This window comes from Pleurodeles waltl, chromosome 4_1 (genome assembly GCF_031143425.1).
Source record: "Pleurodeles waltl isolate 20211129_DDA chromosome 4_1, aPleWal1.hap1.20221129, whole genome shotgun sequence".
In the NCBI taxonomy this organism is placed as follows: domain Eukaryota; kingdom Metazoa; phylum Chordata; class Amphibia; order Caudata; family Salamandridae; genus Pleurodeles; species Pleurodeles waltl.
In genome coordinates this window covers 599,131,521-599,153,080 of record NC_090442.1, presented here as the reverse complement: position 1 = coordinate 599,153,080, position 21,560 = coordinate 599,131,521, and the positions used below count along the sequence as shown (strand labels likewise).

General features: G+C 47.3%; 1 protein-coding gene across 1 annotated transcript in view; it reads left to right on the top strand.

The window, feature by feature from the left end:
* Positions 1 to 21,560, top strand: part of LOC138287955 (putative tetratricopeptide repeat protein 41) — a 574,376-nt gene that overhangs the window by 467,253 nt on the left and 85,563 nt on the right. The window lies entirely within an intron of this gene.

The following is a 21,560-nucleotide window of genomic DNA, read 5'->3' as shown; positions in this document are numbered from 1 at the left end:
ACTGAAGGCATGGGGTGAAGAATTTGGGAACAGACTATTTTGATGGCCACTCTTAACAACACCAATTTGGTCATCTTTAACTTACTTAGCTTGTTCTGCCTTCAAGCAGTATCAGAATTCACACAAAAAAGAAGCACAGTGGCAAACCCGATTTTGCGTAGGAGTCAACCATATAAGACAGATAAAAAAAAACCTGTTACAGTCGGTCATTACACATAGAAACTTCGCAAATGAGGTGCTTCACATAAATTACAAGGATACGTCATCTACCTGACCACAGAAACGGCAAATGTTTATGGAGAAACAAGCTGGCAGGGAAGTATCAGCAAACAGCACCTTGAGGCGCAAGCAATATAAGCAAGTGAAAAACAGATTATTATTTCTTTCTTTTTTAAAGACAAGACACTACTTTGTATCACACAACAGTAGAAACTGTCAGTTGACCAAATGCATACAATAACCAACACCAAAATCTAGACAGTATTTGCCACCTTTGAAACACTGTTTTAAAGTACAGTAGTTCCCATTACGATCGATACTACCCACGTCTATATACGATGTATATTCTTCCAAACATTAGGCTGAATGTTTTAATTTGTTCTAGGGCAAAGATTTTTCTTCGCCGAAATTTATACTGTGGGGCCTAGGGGGACGTTCAAGAGTACCACCTGCAAATCTCTCTGATGAAGTTAACAACAGCAGAAGAGCCTGATAAGATTTATGGCCCTAATAACAGACATAAGCAATGCCCTGTGTGTGGATGTCTCTGAGGGTTGGCAGGGAGGCAGCCTGGAGAAAGGGACTCCAGATGCGAGGCTCAACAAGTTTCACATCATTGCTTTTAGGCTTAGCTACATTCTACCATAAAGGGCATATTGTGGCTTTCGTGAGCAGTGAGCTAAAGGTTTAGGAACCGGGTGTTTCTTTTGAAAAATAAGCTTATTTTAGAAGCCAGAGGTGAACAACAGCAGCACTGGAATAAAGCTAAAACAAATGTCAGCAACATGGGAGGAGGTATGCAATAAAAGGCAGGCAGCTACCAGCCTAAAACACCCACAGTGAAAAGTGAGCAACAAAGAAATGTCAAAAGTAGGCTGTCACAGCAACAGATAAAGAAACCAAAGTGGAATAATACTGTAGTTGGTCACTGCTCTGAAACAGAAAAAGAAGGGAGAAAAAGGCAGAACTGACCACTAGTGAGCCAGAAGTTTTAAAGGACACTGCAACCAACAAATTAAATTGCTTTAAGCCATAAGAAAGCTTACGCTCAACCCAAAAAGGCACCCAGAATACATCAGGATCCTTCACAATGGCAGCTTAGTGTGAAGGATGAGGATTTTTGCTGGAAGGCAGAAAGGAGGATACAGGAGAGGATTTTTAGGATGGGGGTCACCCTGTTTGAACCGAGTAAGGAAGAGATTTATGAGGGGTACAGACTCAATAGTCAGGTCAACTCTTGATTTAATTGCTGAGCTGCAACCTCAGTTACAGGCCCCAAAACTCAGAAGCAACACAGTCCAACCACATGTACAAGTATTGTGTTGCGTACACCTCTTAGCTTCTGGCTGTTACCAGGGGGTCATACCAGTGGCGGGGGTGGGGGTGGAATCTCACAAAGGGCCCTTTTCAGGTTCTTTCTCAGGTTTCCGGACATCTTGGTAAGCAAACCTAACCACTATATATCTTTTTACAATGCCCCTTAATTATTGCAACAAACCAAAGTGATGTTCTACAGGGTAACACAGTTCCCCTATGTCAAAGGCTGTGTTGATGGCACACATATTGCCATATGTCCCTCATCAGCAAATTAATTCTTTTATAGGTAGAAGAAAAGCTCACACTCAATGTGCAGGTAGTGTGTGATGCCTCATGAAACATAACAGACCTTGTGGCCAGATTCCCAGGCAGTGCCCACAACTCACTCATGTCCTGCTAAAGTGGAATACAAAACCGACTGTGACAGAGTGAATTTGGTGATGGTTTCCTAGTAGGTAAGAGAATCACAGACTCAGTAAATACAGTGGCCAGGTTGATGTGTGTAATGTGACCTAATGGTTTTGCTTCTCATGCTCTTAAGGTGACAATGCATATGCCATGCTTCCCTGGATACTCACATCATACCTGGCTCAAACAAGAAGAAGTGAAAGGCAGTACAACCGGGCACACAGGACAAAATGTTCAATTATAGAGAGGACCTTTGGGATCCTGAAGTCTTGGTTTCTCTGCCTACACAAAAACGGCAGAGCACTACTGTACAGACGGAGACATGTTGCAAGATGATTGCCACTTGTGCCATTCTGCACAATACTGCAAGGAGGAATGGTCTGCAAAACATCCCCATAGAGACTGATTCCGACTCTGATGATGACTAACCACCACTACAGGTGCAGTGTCAGAGGATACACATGCAGCAGAGGGGCGAGTAAAACACACAGATCAACAACAACTATTTCTGAGGTAAGAGTAATATAAACATTTAATTATGAGACAGCACAACTTATTGTAATGTCTGGTGCATACCTGAGAGACCACCTTTTATTCAGGGTGAGACAACACTGTTTCACTCAGGGATCAACTGTATCATTGTGGATGTAACATTATTAAAAGTAAATAACAAAGTAAGTAATATCAAGCAAAATAAAGGTGACTCTTTCCTCTGAGTGTTTAGTGGTTCACTTCTTTCGGCCTCTGGGCTTGGGTGCCTTGTCAGCAAAACTGGTCTGGGAGAGTGTTGACATGTCACTCCAAGAAGTGTGTCAGAGTGAACACCTGGAACTGCATGCCTCCGGAATGGATGTGCCACTGAGGCTAGAGCCATCTTCGCAATCAGGTGGGGGCATAATGTTAGGGACACAGAGGTTGTGGGTCTGGATATTCTCAAGGGCTGTGGACACTTGCATTAGCCCATGTACTACATCTTGACAGCAGTGTCCCATGTCAGTCTGTATGCTGACCGTTCTTCTAGCCAGTGTGGTCGTGGAATCGGTTGATAGCCTGTGTGAAGTCATCAAATCTTGCCAGGTACTGCCTGTGCCTCTGTCTCTGCATACAGTGCTCCCTCTCCATGGCAACAATCCATTATCCTGCCCTTTCTCCAATTGCTGCATCAACTGAGACATTTATAGTAGATGCCTATCCTTGTTTTGTCTGAGAATGTTGGACTTCTCCAAGCCACCAAACACAGGAGAACACCCTGAAATGTCATTTGACTCATTCTCACTGTGGACTATTGATCGCTGGCCTCTGCGCTGTTTGTGTGTCGTGCCCACAGATGTTGTGGTGTCCCTACTGTATGATGGTCCCTCGTCACTGTCCTCAAAGTCGGGCAGTGGTGATATGGTTGCTCTCCTGGCAGTTGGTGTGATGGGCTGAGTAGGTGGTGATGTTGTCCTCAACTTCAACATGTGTGTCTGTAGCCCCTTCAGCATCAAATCCTTCTGACAAGTCCTGGGTGTGATGTTGTAAATGTGCTGCATGTGTTTGTGACATGTTTATGATGTACATATAAGTTTGGTGAAGTCATCAGCACACAGTACAGCAAGCAAAATATTTGTATTAATACTCCTATGACACATTGCCAGGGTAGGACAAGCATCTCAATGGACTTATTAATGCTCTGATGTTTGATTTTTAGATTCGCTAATGTTATGTTATGTTAAGTAAGTAAAGGGAAGATGACTTACCCTGGCTGGTGCCGGCACAATAGGTGGTGCCAATGTCGGACATTTCCACCACATTGTCTGTTCCAGGGTCCCTTCGATTAGTGTCTCCATGGAAGTGGGAGGAGGGGGTGTTGCGGTTCCTCCACCTGTTCCATGACGTTCAGCAATTCTGCTAGCCGCATTCTCCTTAATACGAGACCGCAGGCTGCACGATCGCTTGCGTATCTCTGGGATGGTCCTCTTGGTGGCACCTAGAGATTTCACCTTTTCCAGTAGGCTGGTCTAGATCTTTGGGCCTGATTACGAGTTTGGCAGTTGGACCGCCAGACCGCCGTGGTGGCGGTCCCAAGAAGACTGCTGCATCGACGGCTCCCACCCGCCATATTATGATGTATGCAGGTTGAACCGCATAGACATTTTGAAGACCACCAGCGGTGCGGCGGGATGCAGTGTTGTCAGTGTATACTCTGTCACCATCATGGCCACGGCCAACCACTGAGCACATTACAAAAACACCGCTGATATGGCGGCTCTCTTGAGGCGGTTAGCTGACAGCGGTCGGCCGTAGTGGTACATTCACAGCAAAGCACCAGGAGAGTGGCCGCTGGATGAATTAGAAAACAACAGCTGGCATCCATTAGCCAAGTCGACACACCTGCAAATTACTTTATAAAAACACCCCATCTCAGACCATGATCCTTTGCCTCCCCACTGAAGCACAGCAAGACAGAAACCACACTACTTTTTGTAATTTATGTCACATAGGGCAGCCCTTTTTTCTTATCTCATTTTTCACCTTTTACACACTTTTTTTTTTTCATTTTTTGTCTCATATATCACTTGTCTTGTTTAGTTTGTCACTGTCACTCACTTTATTTTCAGTCATGTCCCAGCCCAAAAATGCACAGTTTTCAGAGGATGAGTTGAGAGTCATGGTGGATGAAATCATAAGACTAGGGAAACAATTGTTTGGAGCCCAAGTCTAACATATTCCTCTAAGGAACATGGAAATGTGGCAAAGGATAGTCAACAGAGTGAATACTGTAGCCACCACCTTGCACACAAAGGTGGACATTGGGAAGAGGTGGAATGACCTGAGTGGGAAAGTGCATTCCCTGGCATACAGGTAACACCTGGAGTACCTGAAGAGTGGTCCTCCCAGTGCCCCATTACAACTTTTTCCCTGGGAAGAGAAAGTCTTGGCCATCCTGCATCTTGAGGGCTTGACAGGAATAGCCAGGGGAGTCAAGTCTGGTAAGTCACACCACAAAAACTGTCACAATACTTCCTGTCTTGTATGTTCACATCTCAGCTTTTGCCATTGTGTTGTTCATCTGCTTTCATAACCTGCAATACCCAAAGTTTCAGAGACCGAAGACTGACAATGTGTATTGTCGAACATAACATTACATGTATCAATCTCCATCATATGCCATATGTTGGAATGGGGTCTATAAGTGTTTTAATATTAAAAGATCATCCCAGGACCCATGGTGTGTGTCAACCTGTAAATGTATGATCCAACCTAACTGCAGTGTGGGAACAGGTATGTCAGACTAAACATTTGTCAAGTGTTGGGAAGTAGAGAGAGTGACATGACTACAACTACCATGAGACCCTCTTTCTGTAACTCAAAACAAGAGGCCCTTGTGCACTTGCCCAAAGACACTTGTTAGCCATGTCACAACATGTCACTCATCATGGACTGAACAATCTGCATTTCATGCTTAACTCTGAGACGTGTATGCCTACCTAGCTTGATATTGTCGTGGTACCTCCAAATGACACTATTGATGCCATGAATAACACCTTAACAACTGTGTACATCAAGTAGTTGTAAGGCATTAAGCTGCTTCAGCTGATTGGAAGTGGCAGGTAACCCATTAACTCTGCACTGCTGACGTGATGTCTACTGCTCCTTATAAGACCCAGTTGTGTGTTCGCCTGCAGCTTATACAAGTAGGCCTTCTCCACTGTGTTGCCTTAACTGTTTGTTAGATGTCATGTTCATTCCTTATTGCAAAATGCAAGTTATCAGCACATCTAATGAGCTTCTCAATCCTATTGTTTTTGCAACCTCCACAAATGTTTTGTCAACATCTTTGTTGGAAAATTGGTTATTGGTAAGGGCAGGTAGGTACCTACACTTAGCAATAGGCCACTAATCTCCACTTAGGTCCAGTTAGGTCTCAGTAAATTAAACCCAGCTCAACCCTTGGTAGCTTGGCAACGAGCGACAAGGCTTAACTTAGGAGACAGAGTGTAAAGCATTCAAATATCACAAAACAGTAATCAAATAAAACACTGGAAACAGTTTAAAACCACACAACCAACTTATAAAAATAGATTATATTTTTATCTTTAAAATGACACAAAAACGAATATAATCGGATAAGGGGAACCGGAGATATACATTTTTTAAGAATTATTGTTTTCTAGTGCCTAGAAACAAAAAGCGCCAATCTGGTCGCACCTCAACCGGGGCAAAGTCAAAGTTTAAGGCCAACCGCGATAGAGCCTGGCTCGGTTACAGCCTGCGGGAGGCCCCGGTCAAAGGCTTACCTTTGCACTTAGTCATTTTTCTGAAGATTTTTTTCAGCGGGACGAACCTGCCCGTCCAATCCGACCTCCTGGAACTCTTCTCCGGATACGGGTCGCGGGAGCCCTCGGTGGAGATTTTTACCTTCGGACTTCGTCTTTTTTTCAAGGTGAGAATCCTTCGACTGGGGTAAGCCCGGATCTTGATCCGACGTCCTTGGAGCCCTCCTCGGATACGCTGGCTGGGAGGTCCTGGTCAACTTCCTATGTTCGGACTTAAGGGCCATATGTACGAACACTTTTTCCCATAGACACAGAATGGGTAAAAACCTTTGCTACATCTGGCCCTTAGTCTCTTTTTTGGAGATTTTCTTCACCGGGACGAACCTGCAAGCCAGGCCGTGTCACGGTTGAGGCAAGCCAGCTAGAGTTGCCATGGCGGGTCGGTCCTTCTATGGAGCTTTTTCCTAAACTTCTCCAAACTTCTGGATCTTCTCCCAGATGTTTCTTTAAGGTTCTTTTGGGGTCAACTGCTCACCCCAAGGTTCCAAAAGTTCTGAGATGATCCGTGGGGGGTGTGGACTAAAACTCCCAGAATGCACCTGGTGCAGACTCCTTTTTGGCCACTGGACAGTGGTCAGCTGGTTGATTTCTTCAGGAGTTAGTGCAGGGGACTCTGGTTAGCAATTTTTCACCTGTAGCAAACAGGGAGTCCCTCCTTGAACCAGTTGAAGCCAGGCAAAGTCCTTCTTGTGGTGAAGCCCAAGTGTGCAGCTGGTGCAGTCCTTCAGAGTGCAGGGTCCAGGTGCAGGCCAGGGGTCCAGCAGGGCAGTCCTTTTTCTCCTTTGGTTCTTCCTGGTTGGAATCTGAGGGGGATCTGGAGGTGTGGGTGCAGGTCTGCCAGTTTTATCCTTGCTCCTGGGTGATAAACAGGGGGGTCCTGGTTCTTCAATCAGGAGCAGGGTCCTTCCTCCTGTGATGACCACTCCCTCGGAAGTGTGGCAAAAATCAATCCCAGGAGGCAACATTCCTCAAAAATCCATCATGGCTGAAAGTGATTTTTGGAGGTTACATCTGGCTGAGCCCACCCACTGGTACGGCTAAAAATCCTAAACACACCCCTCTCCTGCCCTCTCCTAATCTAATCAAGGGGGCACATGACTGACTGGGTTTGAAGGATGTGGGGGTGTTGCTGGGTTGCTCCAAGTGTCCTTCTCTGCCTTTGAAGACCAGTTTGGCAGCCCTTCCTACCTCACCATCTGCTGAGGGTAGATCTCCTCCCACAGGCACATCTCTTTGTGTGAAGCCAGGCCACTTCACACCTCATCAAGGCAGCCTGGCCAGACTGCCAGCGGCTGGCCAATCAGGGCACAGCAGCAAAAACACTGCGGTGCTGAAGTTGGCAACTTTTTAGGTAAAGTTTAAAACCCTTTACCTGAACAAGTTATATTAAATCCCACAACTAGAAGTTGTGGGATTTATTATAACAATTAATTTGATACCAAGCTCTTAGTATCTGTTACTTAAGGGGACGTTTAAAATTAAAATAAAGTCTCACCATTCTAGCCTATGGAGGCCATTCACTACAATGAGGGAAAAACAAATTTGGCTGTTTTACCTCACCAGGGCTTATAAAACTATTTTTATAAGGTCCCTGCTTATAGTTACATGGCACCTAGCCCCAGGGGCACATAGGGCACACCTTAGGGGTGACTTATATGTAAAAATAAGGTAGTTTAAGACTTTGGAACTATTTTTAATTCCAAAGTCGAATTTGCATGTAACTTTAATTTAAAAGCAGCCAGCAAGGCAGGCCTGCCTTTAAAATGACACTGGGCACCTCAGCAGTGCACCTATGGGGGCACTACCTATGCTGGGGTCCCTAAACCTCAATGGCCTACCATGTACTAGGGACTTATAGGTAGGTTAACTTTGCCAATGATAATTAGCATAATTTGCATATCCACTTTACACAGAGAACTGACCCTGGGACTGGTAAGCAGTACCCAGGGCACAGCCAAGAGTCAGTTACCACCAGTACCTGTCCAAAAAGTGTGGGGGTGACAAGGGCAAAAAGGAAGACTTTCCTACAATCTTCAATACAATGGAAATACTTTACAATAGTAAACCCTGCCTATTAACATTTTCCTTGGACCCTACTTACTGTGAGAATAAACATTTGGATGTAGATCCCACACTTCACCAATAACAATGTACTCAATTTCCCAACAGGTTGATCTGGCACTGCACCTGGCAGACATTGCCTACTGAACAGACTCTCAACTCACCTTCAGATGAAGTCCTCAGGGATGATGACACTCCTGGACATGTGGATATGGATGATGGCACTGGCCCATCTGGGCAGCCAGGTCAGACGGCAGCTATGAGTCTCACTGTGCCCACGTCAACACCTCCCACCCCAGCTGCTACAACAACTCAACCAGAAATTTACCCCCCCCCCCAACCTGTGTACCTAGCACAGTCAGTACTATCTTGTGCCCTCCAGTCCTGGATCCTGAAGTGCAAATCACCAGTCCTGACACAGAGGGACCAGGACCTAGTTGGAGCGGGCACCCTTGGCCAAGGGCACAGGCTCATGGGGGTAGAGTCTATAAAAGGGGTGCTGTGGGCCAGCAGAGTGGGGCCACTGGGGCCACTCATGACCAGGACACCATCAGCCAAATCATGTGGGGTCTATCAGGACCAAACTCTGGGAAATCAAGCAGCTGCAGAGGGACAGGCACCAACAGATTTAGACCTATAAGTCCAACATATGCAGCCTAAGAGTGGTGCTGATGGACATCCTTACAACCCCTAGCAGGGCTTTTCCACCACCTTCTACCCCTTCCTGTGGTGAAAGAACATCAATGCCATCTACAGCTGCCGCAGACACAGGAAGGAAGGCCATGCTAGAGGAAGAAACACTGTCAGACACCCCTACCTCTGCAGCAGCTGAACCCCGTTCCCCCACCTCACAAGCAGGGATATCCATGGAAATATCCAGGAGGTGCAGATGGCAAGAGACCCACCACTGCCAAAAAGAAACATCAACCTTAAGGTACTCCTTTGTGTATCACACATTCACTCTGTGGACTAATTCTGGTTACTTTTTTATTCCTAATGGGAGGAGTAATTTGGACTTTGGAATTTAGGTGATTTGGCATCTACATCTGTGGTTTCATTCACCATGACCGACTCCTTAACTTTTTATTTAAGTTTGTTTTTGCACCAAGTATGTCTTCATCTTTATCACTTTAATAAACTCACAAGTCAGACTCATTACTGTAGTACATTTTACATTTAGCAAAATAGATATGTAAGACCATGTGAACTATACAATGACAAAACAAGCTACTTGTGTAAGCATGTATATGTTGCATTTACACAACGTGTAGCTCAGGATCACAACCGTGCCACACCAACACTGAAATACAAGTGCTTTGTCTAAGATGATTTTTATTACAGTGTTCAAATCATAGGCTGGCAAACATTAATTTGGTTGTCATCAGCTGGGGCCATATTGCCTACCTCACAAAAGGAATACAACATCACAAATTGCAACATTCAGACAGATGGCAGTACAACCGTTCCTGATCATAGGGTCATTACAATCCAGTGCTTCTGTATCTGGTGGTATGACACAACAAATGCCAGTGATGTGCGACAGGCAACTTGGCCTATAATGATGAAAAATATCAACAACTACTTACAGTTTGAACAAAAAGAGTGTTTAGCCAATGTGAAATAAAACTAACATGGATTTGGCCTACAACTACTTAAGTGCTGACAACATGATGACACACATAATATATTGGACCCGGGCACAGATGCTTGAAATGTACAGATCTGGCAAGCAGACAACTTGCATGTTGATAGAATGGAAGTGCTTCCTGTTTTGATAGACTTGTTCACTTGCATGCAATGTCACTAATGCAATATGGGCGCCATCAATGGTTCCCAGCACATGTGGGAGGCAACGAAGTCTATAAAAGCCAACCTTCACATTGGCTAAATCCTTGCGTCTGGGGAACCTGAAGAAGCTGTCTATGTGTTTCATCATTGTTGATAGCACGTCTCTTAAAACACCACTGAACATAGGTTGTAACTACAACCAGCTATGACCACTGTATACTGAAAGGACCCTGTTGACATAAAGTGTAATACTTCCATGAGTCTCACAATGGGTGGTATACATGTTGGGTTAGTGTTTTGAGGCATGAGATCTGGCTCCAACCAACAACATAGATTTTGTATAGTTTGCCTACATCCCTTTCTTCCATGGTCTGAAGGTCTGGAAATAGACAGTACATCTCCTCCCTCTCCCAAGGTACCTATGTGTGGAATAAAATAAATAGGTGCATCAGTTACAGTGTCCAGTGCTACATATATGATGAGTAATACAAAAGTGATGTGACAAAACATTACTGGCTGAAAAACCATTACACACGTTTTACATTTCCATTTTCTACTCCCAAGATCCAGCTATTATTCTCATTGTTATCTACACGTTTCCACAACATATATGTGCACATCACACACCTATATAGTCCTCATGTGCACCTTGTCATAGAAAAATAAGTCTTCCCCTCCCAAAATAGCATCACTGGCAGTGTACATTGCACCACGGTTATATGGCATTTATGACCATTAGCGCACTACACTGATGATTGTGTACTTGAAATTACACATCAATAGTGTATCACCTATGTGTACATGTTATGAAATATTTGTAGTGGTAGTGATTCTTTTACCAGTCAGCAGTACTGTAGTTTTAACTGCTAAAATGGTGGATGCCTGACCTCGTATATTGAACTTTTGGAAGCTTCCATAGCCGGTGGAAGTTGACAGCACGGTGGGTGGTTTTATCTATGGTGGTCCCAGCCTTAGGCTAACGTTCTTGACTGTGATGGTTGCAGACCAATGGGTGTGCCCATGAATGGTGGTGACTGCGTACACGGCTTACATGTACGCTGTGGTTTGAAAAATAACTCACTTGCCTCCTGACACTGCTGCCATAAATACTTCCACCACTTTAGCTGCTGTGTGGCGCCTCTGGGAGCAATCATGCCAGGCAAAGCAAGTGAAAGGGCCCCTGCCTTCTCTCCAGAGGAGCTGTAGAAACTTGTTGATAAGGTTCTTCCCCTGTATGGTCAGCTCTATGGCTTACCAGAGGAACACATACATTTGACTATGTTCAACATCATCCTTTCCCACAGGCTACAATGTGCCTCTGAGTCCCAGATATCTTTTTGGATGACTGTAGTTACATATTGTGGTCCAAACCTAGGATATGCATATCATGGATTGTGAAGCCATGTACTTTGTGAATTTCAAATGCCCGTTGTGTTGTGTGATGTGTGAAAATCCCTAGATCCTCATTCTGTGCATTCACGTCTGTGCAAGTACACTTTTCAAGGTAACAATGATATATTAGATGATCAGATGATGGTAAATGAGAAAAAAATTGTATTTGCATTACATCACGGCCTATGTATGTATGCTGTTAGAAGCAGTTGAGGAGGATATTAGCAATGTGTACAATCCCATGTATCACTCAGCCCAGATCAGGCCTTGGCAGACTGTTATCTGAGAGCTAGCTAAGCCTCAATAACCCCTTCAGAGTGTCACACAACAGCGAGTACACATATAGGATGGCCACAAAGATGTACTGTTATGCATTGAAATGATGGAAATGTGATGTTCATGTTCAGTATGCTCAACCAGCAGAAAGCAAAGCTAGTCAAAGTTTTTCCCATTAGGGGACATGGCCACAGCTGGAGCAGAGTTACTGATGCAGAGGGTAAGCTCCCTGTAGACCTGCGGACCCTTGGATGTTCCCAAAATGAGTCTTCAGAACTAATAGTAGGCCTGCATGCTTTTATATAGACTGCATTTGGAATGGTGACTGAGGTAAGCCCCTAATCTGATACATCTTTCCATTGAACCACATTGTCAATGTGTGACATTTAGTACTGACAGGCCCCTTTTTCCCACAGGTCTGTTATCCCTTTTCTCTAAGTCATGTTTGCACTGTACTGGCCTCTTGCATGTGTGACAAATGTACAGTGCAGATAGTTGGTTAGTTCTGGAGACATCTTTACATATGAATCACTAGCTTTGTTACATTGAACCAATCAGACCAAACATACCTTGGTATGTTGAATGTCATCTCTGTAAGAGTTTCACATGTGGAAAAAGGTGTGTCCTGTGACACCAGTATATACCACACAAACTCAATCAGATGTGGCATTAGATCCCATTATACAGTCCACATGTCCACACATCCACTGAGAGGACGTTCTCAGTGACACTCATGCCAGCCCTTTCATTGTGACCTAAGTCTCAGAGTGTAGTCTTGACTATGGTAGTAGTCTGTATGCAACAATTCACTCTGCCTGGATGTAAAGGTGTCTGTACAGTCATGCACAAGTAGTTTACCCTTTAGAAGTTCACAATCGTGCTTTTGTGTTTCATAGTGACTCACATCACAGAACATGTTGGTTGGCCCTGGGCTACTTGATGTTGGTGGGCTTGGTTAGTCAGTGTAGGTTATGACCAGTGCTGTGGATAGTCAGAAGATGACTACAAAAGTATGTATGTATGTCTCTGCACTTTGCAACATATGCAATTTCCACATGTATTGTGTTAACAAATCAGAAATGCTTGTGCGAGGTGTCTACAAAATGTGTGTTAACCGAACATGTATCCTAAATGATTGAAATATGATGTCTTATTTCGTCTATTGTATCCATAAAAGTCAGTGCCCATTAGAAGCATGCCATTTGGCGAGCCATTGCCCGGAAGGCGAGGACCCTGGGGGTCTATCGCCGATGCAGCGTCCATTGTTGGGAGAGGGGGGAACCTGAGACGCTGGAGCCCAGAAGGTCACGGAGGTCCCCAAAGTGGACGTGGTGCACGCTGGTCCCTGACCCCCCTAATGGCCTGCATACTGGCAGTGGCCTACCTGGAGCTTGATGGGCATTTGAGGGAATCACTGCAGCTACGAGGGGGTGAGTCCTGGAAAGATTCATACATGTTACTTTGTCATCTTTATGTGTTAGAAGTAGCCATCTCCCCCTGAATATTGGAGGTGGATCATGTGCAACTAACAAGAAGAGTTGATGTTTATGTATTCTGGTAGTAGGTGCATGCTGATGTGCCTTGCCTATTATCCAAATGACCAGAGACACAACAGAGTCCAGTCTGCCACCAATATGCTATATTGAACAGATACATGGCTGAGTATAGTGTTCAATCAGCTCATTTTGTTTGATGTTGTGGGTGACATTTTTACCCAACAGGCCACTTGCCTTCAGTGCGTCATGAGTGTTGGTACCACACTACTGTGTCTCATGTGATGGTGGCCCTCATTCATGTGACATGGCAGATAGTGCACTATGGGTGCAGGTAATGAGCAATGATTTCCCTTGGTAGGTGGGGAATGTACAGTTACATGAGTTGGCTTACATCACTGTTGCCAACAGTAATTGACTCTACATAGCTGTTAGAGACTTCTAGCTGCAGACTCCTTACATTAGAATTTCTTGGCGTCAGCTTGGAATCCTGAATTTTTATGCTGAGCAGTACCCTGTGCGTGCTGTCAGGTGGCGTTGTTCAAATCTGCGTTGCGTCATTGGAGCCATTTGTGATGCCATGGTCACCTATAAAGGCACCACCCCGACGCACGTACGTCAGTTCCTTTCCTTCTGCGCCAGTTAAGCGCAGGTCCAGTTTCGAGCTACACTCTGCCTTTTTTGGCAGGCCTTTTTTCAACCTTTTTGTTGACGCATTTTCAAGTCTGTGCGAGGATGAAATCGAAGAAGACAGGATTCAAGCCATGTGGTACATGCCATCGCGCCATGTCGGTGACGGACCCCCATCAGGTATGTCACTGGTGCCTCGACAGAGTCCACGACTTGAAGTCGTGTTCCGACTGCCATGGCCCTGAAAGCTTTGAGAGAGCAGTCTCTGAAGCTCATGACGGCCCAGCAGTCGACTTCAGTTGGCATGACTCCTAAGAGGTCACGGCCCCAATCGAGTAGACCGCGCCAGGAGCCCTAAGTCCTCTTCGCTGCATTCGAGGTCCTCTGGGCACTCGGAAGAGGCACAAAAAGAATAAGAAGTCCCAGTGAACTTCGACTTTGCCATGCCCGTCGGCCGACGAGGCGTCTTGGGAAAGTCGACGTTCCAGGCACGGTTCCACGGAACGGATGCCAGGGCCGACTTCAGGTCTCCCCCTGCCCTCCCCCCCTTTCTAGGACTGAGACCATCCTCCGCTCAACTGAAGGAGTTTTATGACACCATGTGCCTCGTATTGGAGCGGGCCACCCCGCTGGTGCTCTTTCGCCCCATGGGGCATAGGCCTCGACGATGTTCGGGACTCCAGAATCCAATACCGGATCCGTAACGATGGCCAGTGCACACAGTCGGCCCCTTCTGGCATCGTTCCCGATATCAACGCTCCCCATTTCACTGGCGCCCACTGGTGATGTGAGCCCCATCCTCATTCCTGATGATCCGGAGCTGAAACAATATCATACGGCACAGATTCTGACTTCAACAGTGCCAACAGGGGCCAGATCAGTGCCTTAGGCTTATTTTGATCAGCCAGGCACAGGTGAGGAACGGGCGGGGTCCCATGACCCTTTAGAATATGGTGTGGAGCATATGGACTGGTATGATGAACTAGTGGAAGCCAATGCACTGGATACTTCTCCAGATACTGGTATGCTCTCACCTCCTAGTGTGGCTATGGAGGAGCGAGCTTCATATGCTATGGTGGTGCATAGGGCAGCTGAGGTCTTGGACCTAGATTTGCCTACAGAGCCAGTCAGGACTAACCTCCTGACTGCAGTGCTTCAGCCGGGGGCTTCCACATTAGAACTGATGTTACCCTTTAACGAACCTGTGAGAGAACAGGGATGATTGCAGAGGCCCCCTAACTTTTTGCCCCCATTTTCCACTTTTTGCTGGTGATTTCCTGACTCTGATGGTGCCCTGGGTACTGATAACCAGTCCCAGGGCCTGTGCTCTGTGTAAAATCAGTATGCAAATTAGGCTAATTATAATTGGCAAAGTTAACCTACCTATAAGTCCCTAGTATATGGTAGGGCATGGAGGTTTAGGGACCCCAGCATAGGTAGTGCCCCCATAGGTGCACTGCTGAGGTGCCCAGTGTAATTTTAAAGGCAGGCCTGCCTTGCTGGCTGCTTTTAAATTAAAGTTACATGCAAATTTGACTTTAGAATTAAAAGTAGTTCCAAAGTCTTATACTACCTTATTTTTACATATAAGTCACCCCGAAGGTGTGCCCTTTGGGTGCCATGTAATTATAAGCAGGGACCTTATAAAAATAGTTTTATAAGCCCTGGTGAGGTAAAACAGCCAAATTAGTTTTTCCCTCATTGTAGTGAATGGCCTCCGAAGGCTAGAATGGGGAGACTTTATTTTAAGTTTAAAAGTCCCCTTAAGTGACAGATACGAAGAGTTTGGTATCAAATTAATTGTTATAATAAATCCCACAACTTCCAGTTGTGGGATTTAATATAACTTGTTCAGGTAAAGATTTTTCAACTTTAACTAAAAAGTTGCCAACTTCCGCCCTGCAGTGTTTTTGCTGCTGTGCTCTGATTGGCCAGCCTCGGCAGCCTGGCCAGGCTGCCTTGATTAAGTGTGAAGTGGCCCGGCTTCACACAAAGAGATGTGCCTGTGGGAGGAGATCTCCCCTCAGCAGATGGTGAGGCAGGAAGGAGGAGGGCTGCCAAACTGGTCTTCAAAGGCAGAGAAGGATACTTGGAGCAACCCAGCAACACCCCCACATCCTGCAAACCCAGACAATTAGGTGCCCCTTTGATTAGATTAGGAGAGGGCAGGAGAGGGGTGTGTTTAGGATTTTTAGCCACACCAGTGGGTGGGCTCAGCCAGATGTAACCTCCAAAAATCACTTTCAGCCATGATGGATTTTTGAGGAATGTTGCCCCCTGGGATTGATTTTTGCCACACTTCCCAGGAAGTGGTCATCACAGGGGGAAGGACCCTGCACCTGATTGGAAGACCAGGACCCCCCTGTTTTTCACCTAGGAGCGAGGATAAAACTGGCAGACCTGCACCCACACCTCATATCCCCATCCGATTCCAACCAGGAAGAACCAAAGGAGAAGAAGGACTGTCCTGCTGGACCCCTGGCCTGCACCTGGACCCTGCACTCTGAAGGACTGCACCAGCTGCACACTTGGGCTTCACCACAAGAAGGACTTTGCCTGGCTTCAACTGGTTCAAGGAGGGACTCCCTGTTTGCTACAGGTGAAAATTTGCTAACCAGAGTCCCTTGCACCAACTCCTGAAGAAATCAACCAGCTGATCACTGTCCAGTGGCCAAAAAGGAGTCTGCGCCAGGTGCATTCTGGGAGTTTTAGTCCACACCCCCCAAGGATCATCTCAGAGCTTCTGGAACCTTGGGGTGTGCAGTGGACCCCAAAAGAACCTTAAAGGAACATCTGGGAGAAGATCCAGAAGTTTGGAGAAGTTTTTGAGAAGTTTTGGAAAAAAGCTCCATAGAAGGACCGACCTGGCCGCGGCAACTCTAGCCGGCTGGCCTCAACCGTGACCCGGCCTGACTTGCAGCTTCATCCTGGTGAAGAAAACTCCAAAAAAGAGACTAAGGACCAGATGTAGCAAAGGTTTTTACCCATTCTGTGTCTATGGGAAAAAGTGTTCGTACATAAGTCAGAACGTAGGAAGTTGACCGGGACCTCCCAGCCAGCGTATTCGAGGAGGGCTCCAAGGACGTCGGATCAAGATCCAGGTCTGCCCCGGTCAAAGGATTTTCACCTCGAAAAAACGACTAAGTCCGAAGGTAAAAATCTCCACCGAGGGTTCACGCGACGCGTACCCGGAGAAGAGTTCCAGGAGGTAAGATTGGACTGGCAGGTTCGTCCGCTGAAGAAAATCTTCAGAAAAGAGACTAAGGCGCTCATTCCAACCCTGGCGGTCTATGACCGCCAGGGTGGAGGTCGCCAGAAGCACCGCCAACAGGCTGGCGGTGCTTCATCTGGCATTCCGACCGGTTTCCCGCCGGATTACCCCCGGCTGGGAGAATCCTCCATGGCGGCGCTGCTTGGATTCCGACCCCCTTCCCGCCAGCCTGATTCTGGCGGTTTTCACCGCCAGAAACAGGATGGCGGGAACGGGTGTCGTGGGGCCCCTGGGGGCCCCTGCACTGCCCATGCCACTGGCATGGGCAGTGCAGGGGCCCCCTAACAGGGCCCCAGCATGATTTTCACTGTCTGCATAGCAGACAGTGAAAATCGCGACGGGTGCAACTGCACCCGTCGCACCCCTGCAACACCGCCGGCTCCATTCGGAGCCGGCTTCAATGTTGCAGGGCCTTTCCTGCTGAGCCGGCGGGCGCTCCCTTGGCGGGCGCCCACCGGCCCAGCGGGAAAGTCTGAATGGCCTCCGCGGTCAAGTGGCGGTTCCCGCTTGGCGGGCGGCGGGCGACCCCTAAGTCTGAAGGTAAACTTTTGACCGAGGCCTACCTCGCGGTTGGCCTTAAACTTTGACTTTACCCCGGTCGAGGTGCAACCAGATTGGCACTTTTTCTTTCTAGGCGCTAGAAAACAAAAATTATTTACAAATTTATATCTCCGGTTCCCCTTATCTGATTTTATTCGTTTTTGTGTCATTTTAAAGATAAAAATACAATCTATTATTATAAATTGGTTTTGGATTTTTAAACTGTTTACTGTGTTTTATTTAATTACTGTTTTGTGATATTTGAATGCTTTACACTCTGTCTCCTAAGTTAAGACTTGTCGCTCGTTGCCAAGCTACCAAGGGTTGAGCTGGGTTAAATTTACTGAGACCTAACTGGACCTAAGTGGAGGTTAGTGGCCTACTGCTAAGTGTAGGTACCTCTCTGCCCTTACCAATAACCCATTTTCCAACAGGACCCCTCACTGATGTCCTGCTGGGGATGTGGTCCAAACCCAGCACAGTGGCTCCTGTAAATAGGACAGTCAGCCGCCGCCATAGACCAGCTCCTAATAATCCTAATTTCCTCACGCAGCACCCCACCCCAGAGAGCTTGATGGTCCAGGCCTCCACGTTCCATGGTGCCTTCCCTTCCGCTCCCCCAGATAGGTAATCCAAGAGGCTGGACCAGCTTGGAAAGAAATTGTTTTCTTCCTCTAACCTGGAATTGAGGTCTGTAAACACCTCATGCCTGTTGTGCTGTTTTTCCCATACTTTATGGGATACAGTGGCACACACACTGCCCCCGGTCCCAGAGGGCATGCGGGACAATCTCTCACAAGCTGTTAAAGATGGGAGAGATGCAGCCAAGTTTACAATACGGTGTGGTTTGGACACAACTGACTTGTTGGATAGGGCGATTTATTAGACGGTGGCCCTTTGTCGCCATGCCTGGCTTCGTATGTCTGGCTTTTCGGGGGATGTCCAGGCAAACCTTATGGACATGCCCTTTGATGGCTCGTACCTATTTGGAGAAAAGGCAGACTCGGTGCTTGAGCGGTTCAAGGACTCTCGAGCTACGGCCAGATCCTTGGGCCTCTCAGCGCCCACTCGCCAGCAGCCTGCTTTTTGCCCCTTTAAAGGCTTTGGAAGCGGTGTGGTACCACACCACAGACAAATCATCCACCGTCCTCCGTCAACTCAACATCCAGTACAAGGACTAGGTTGTGGTACCTTCAGACCTAGAGGGTCTAACCAAAGGTGGGCCACCAGACAGCCCCCCTCCTCCACAGCGCCCAAGTCCTCCTAGTATGATTCTAAAAGACCACTCGCGTCCAGTTGGAGGGAGGATTCAATTTCATTTCCCTCACTGGTGGTCCATAAAATCGGACAAATGGGTCTTTTGCTCATATAGAAGGGGTTTTCCCTCCCTCTATACCTCCATTAAAAGAACGGCTGATGGAGGATCTTTTAGCATTGCTCCGTAAGGAAGTTGCAGCTCTCTTGGCCAAGGGAGCCATAGAAAGGGTCCCAATGTCAGAAGTAGGCAGTGGTTGTTATTCTTACTACTTTCTGATTCCCAAAAAGAACAATGGTCTTCACCCTATTTTGGATTTACAGGATGTCAATCTCATCCTCAAGAAGGAGAAATTCAAGATGCTCACTCTTGCTCAGATCTTGTCTGCCCTAGAATAAGGAAACTGGATGGTAGAGCTGGACTTGCAGGATGCGTATTTTCACATCCCCATCCTGCCTGCCCACAGGCGTTACTTGCGGTTCAAAGTGGACCACAAGCACTTTCAGTTTACTCTGCTTCCCTTTGGTCTCACCAGTGCCCCTCGGGTGTTCACCAAAGTGATGGTGGTGGTAGCAGTTCATCTGCGCAGGTTAGGGGTTTCAGTCTTCCCCTACCTAGACGACTCGCTGTTGAAGGCTCCTACGCCCCAGGCTCCCATCTGGACAGAGTGCAGTTTCAAGCTTATCCTCCCAAACAGCAAGTCCAGGATATTCAGGTTATGATACCGATGTTTTGGCATCTGTCCTGGATTTTGGTGAGACAGACTCTGAGGCTGCTGGGCCTCATTGCCTCCTGCATCCTGTTAGTCAAACAGGCCAGATGGCATATGAGGGCTCTGCAGTGGGACCTGACGTTCCAGTGGGCACAGCATCAGGGAAATCTCACTGACACAGTTCAAATCTCGTAGGTAACTGCAAAAGATCTGAATTGGTGGTTATTGAACTGCGATTGGGTCAGAGGCAGACTCCTCTCCCTTCCCCAGCCAGATCTCACAGTAGTGACAGATGCATCACTTCTGGAATGGGGCGGCCATCTGGGAGAGGTGGAGATCAGAGGCTTCTAGTCTACAGTTGAATCCATACTCATATCAGTTTACTGGAGCCCTGGGTGATCTGACTGGCATTGAAAACATTTCTTCCTGTTGTAAAAGGGAAGATTGTGCAGGTGTTCAGGGACAACACTACAGCAGTGTGGTACTGCAACAAGCAAAGCAGTGTGGGGTCGTGGACCCTTTGTCAAGAGGCCCTGAATCTCTGGACATGGCTGGAACAGCAGGGCATAACCCTAGTGGTTCAACACCTGACAGGTTCTCTGAATGCCAGAGTTCTCAAGAAGATCAAGAACGGCCAAGCTCAACTAATCCTAGTGGCTCTGGCCTGGGCATGGAGAGTCTGGTATGCTGAGCTTCTGAAAATGAGCATCAATCCTCCGATCAGGCTGCCCCTTCTGGAGGATCTTCTGTCGCAGCAGCAGGGAAGGTTCTCCACCGGAACCTGTCAACTCTGTGCCTTCAGGAGTGGAGATTGAGTGGGGGCAGTTGATGGCTTTTGACCTTCCTCCCGAAGTCTGTAACATTATTTCGGCAACTAGGCGTCCCTCCACTAAAACGGTATACACCTGCCATTGGAAACGTTTTGTATATTATTGTGCAGAAAGATCCATTGATCCTCTTTCTGCTTCTCTTTCTGATATCCTTCTCTTTATACTATTCCTTGCCTACAAGGTTCTGCCTTGGGTACTCTCAAGGGCTATCTTTCAACCTTATCGGAATTCCTTCGGCTACCCGATCAGCCTTCTCTGTTCAAATCTCCCATTGCACATATATTCCTCAAAGGCCTTGTACATATGTTTCCCCCCATGCCCTTTGTTATGCCACAATGGGACTTAACTCTTGTCCTCACATTTCTTATGTGTGCTCCCTTTAAGCCCTTATACAACTGTCCCTTCTGGCTGCTCGCCATCAAGACAGCCTTCTTAGTGGCAATAACATGTGCCAGGAGGGTGAGTGAAATGCAAGCACTGTCATCTAAGCCACTGTATCTCACTATGGGCCTCATTATGACCCTGGCGGGCGGTGGAGGCCGCCCGCCAGGATCCCGCCCTCCAAATTACCGCGCCGCGGTCAAAAGACCGCGGCGGGTATTACGAGTTTTCCCCTGGGCTGGCGGGCGGTTCCAGTAAAACCGCCCGCCAGCCCAGGGGAAAACGACCTTCCCACGAGGATGCCGGCTCGTAATCGAGCCGGCGGAGTGGGAAGGTGCGACGGGTGCAGTGGCACCCGTCGCGTATTTCAGTGTCTGCAAGGCAGACACTGAAATACTTTTCGGGGCCCTCTTATGGGGGCCCCTGCCGTGCCCATGCCATTGGCATGGGCACGGCAGGGGCCCCCAGGGGCCCCGCGACCCCCCCTACCGCCATCCTGTTCATGGCGGCTTTCCCGCCATGAACTGGATGGCGGTAGGGGGGGTCAGAATCCTCATGGCTGCGGAGCGCGCTCCGCAGCCATGGAGGATTCCAAAGAGCAGCGGAAAGTCAGCGGGAGACCGCTGACTTTCCGCTTCTGACCGCGGCTGAACCGCCGCGGTCAGAAT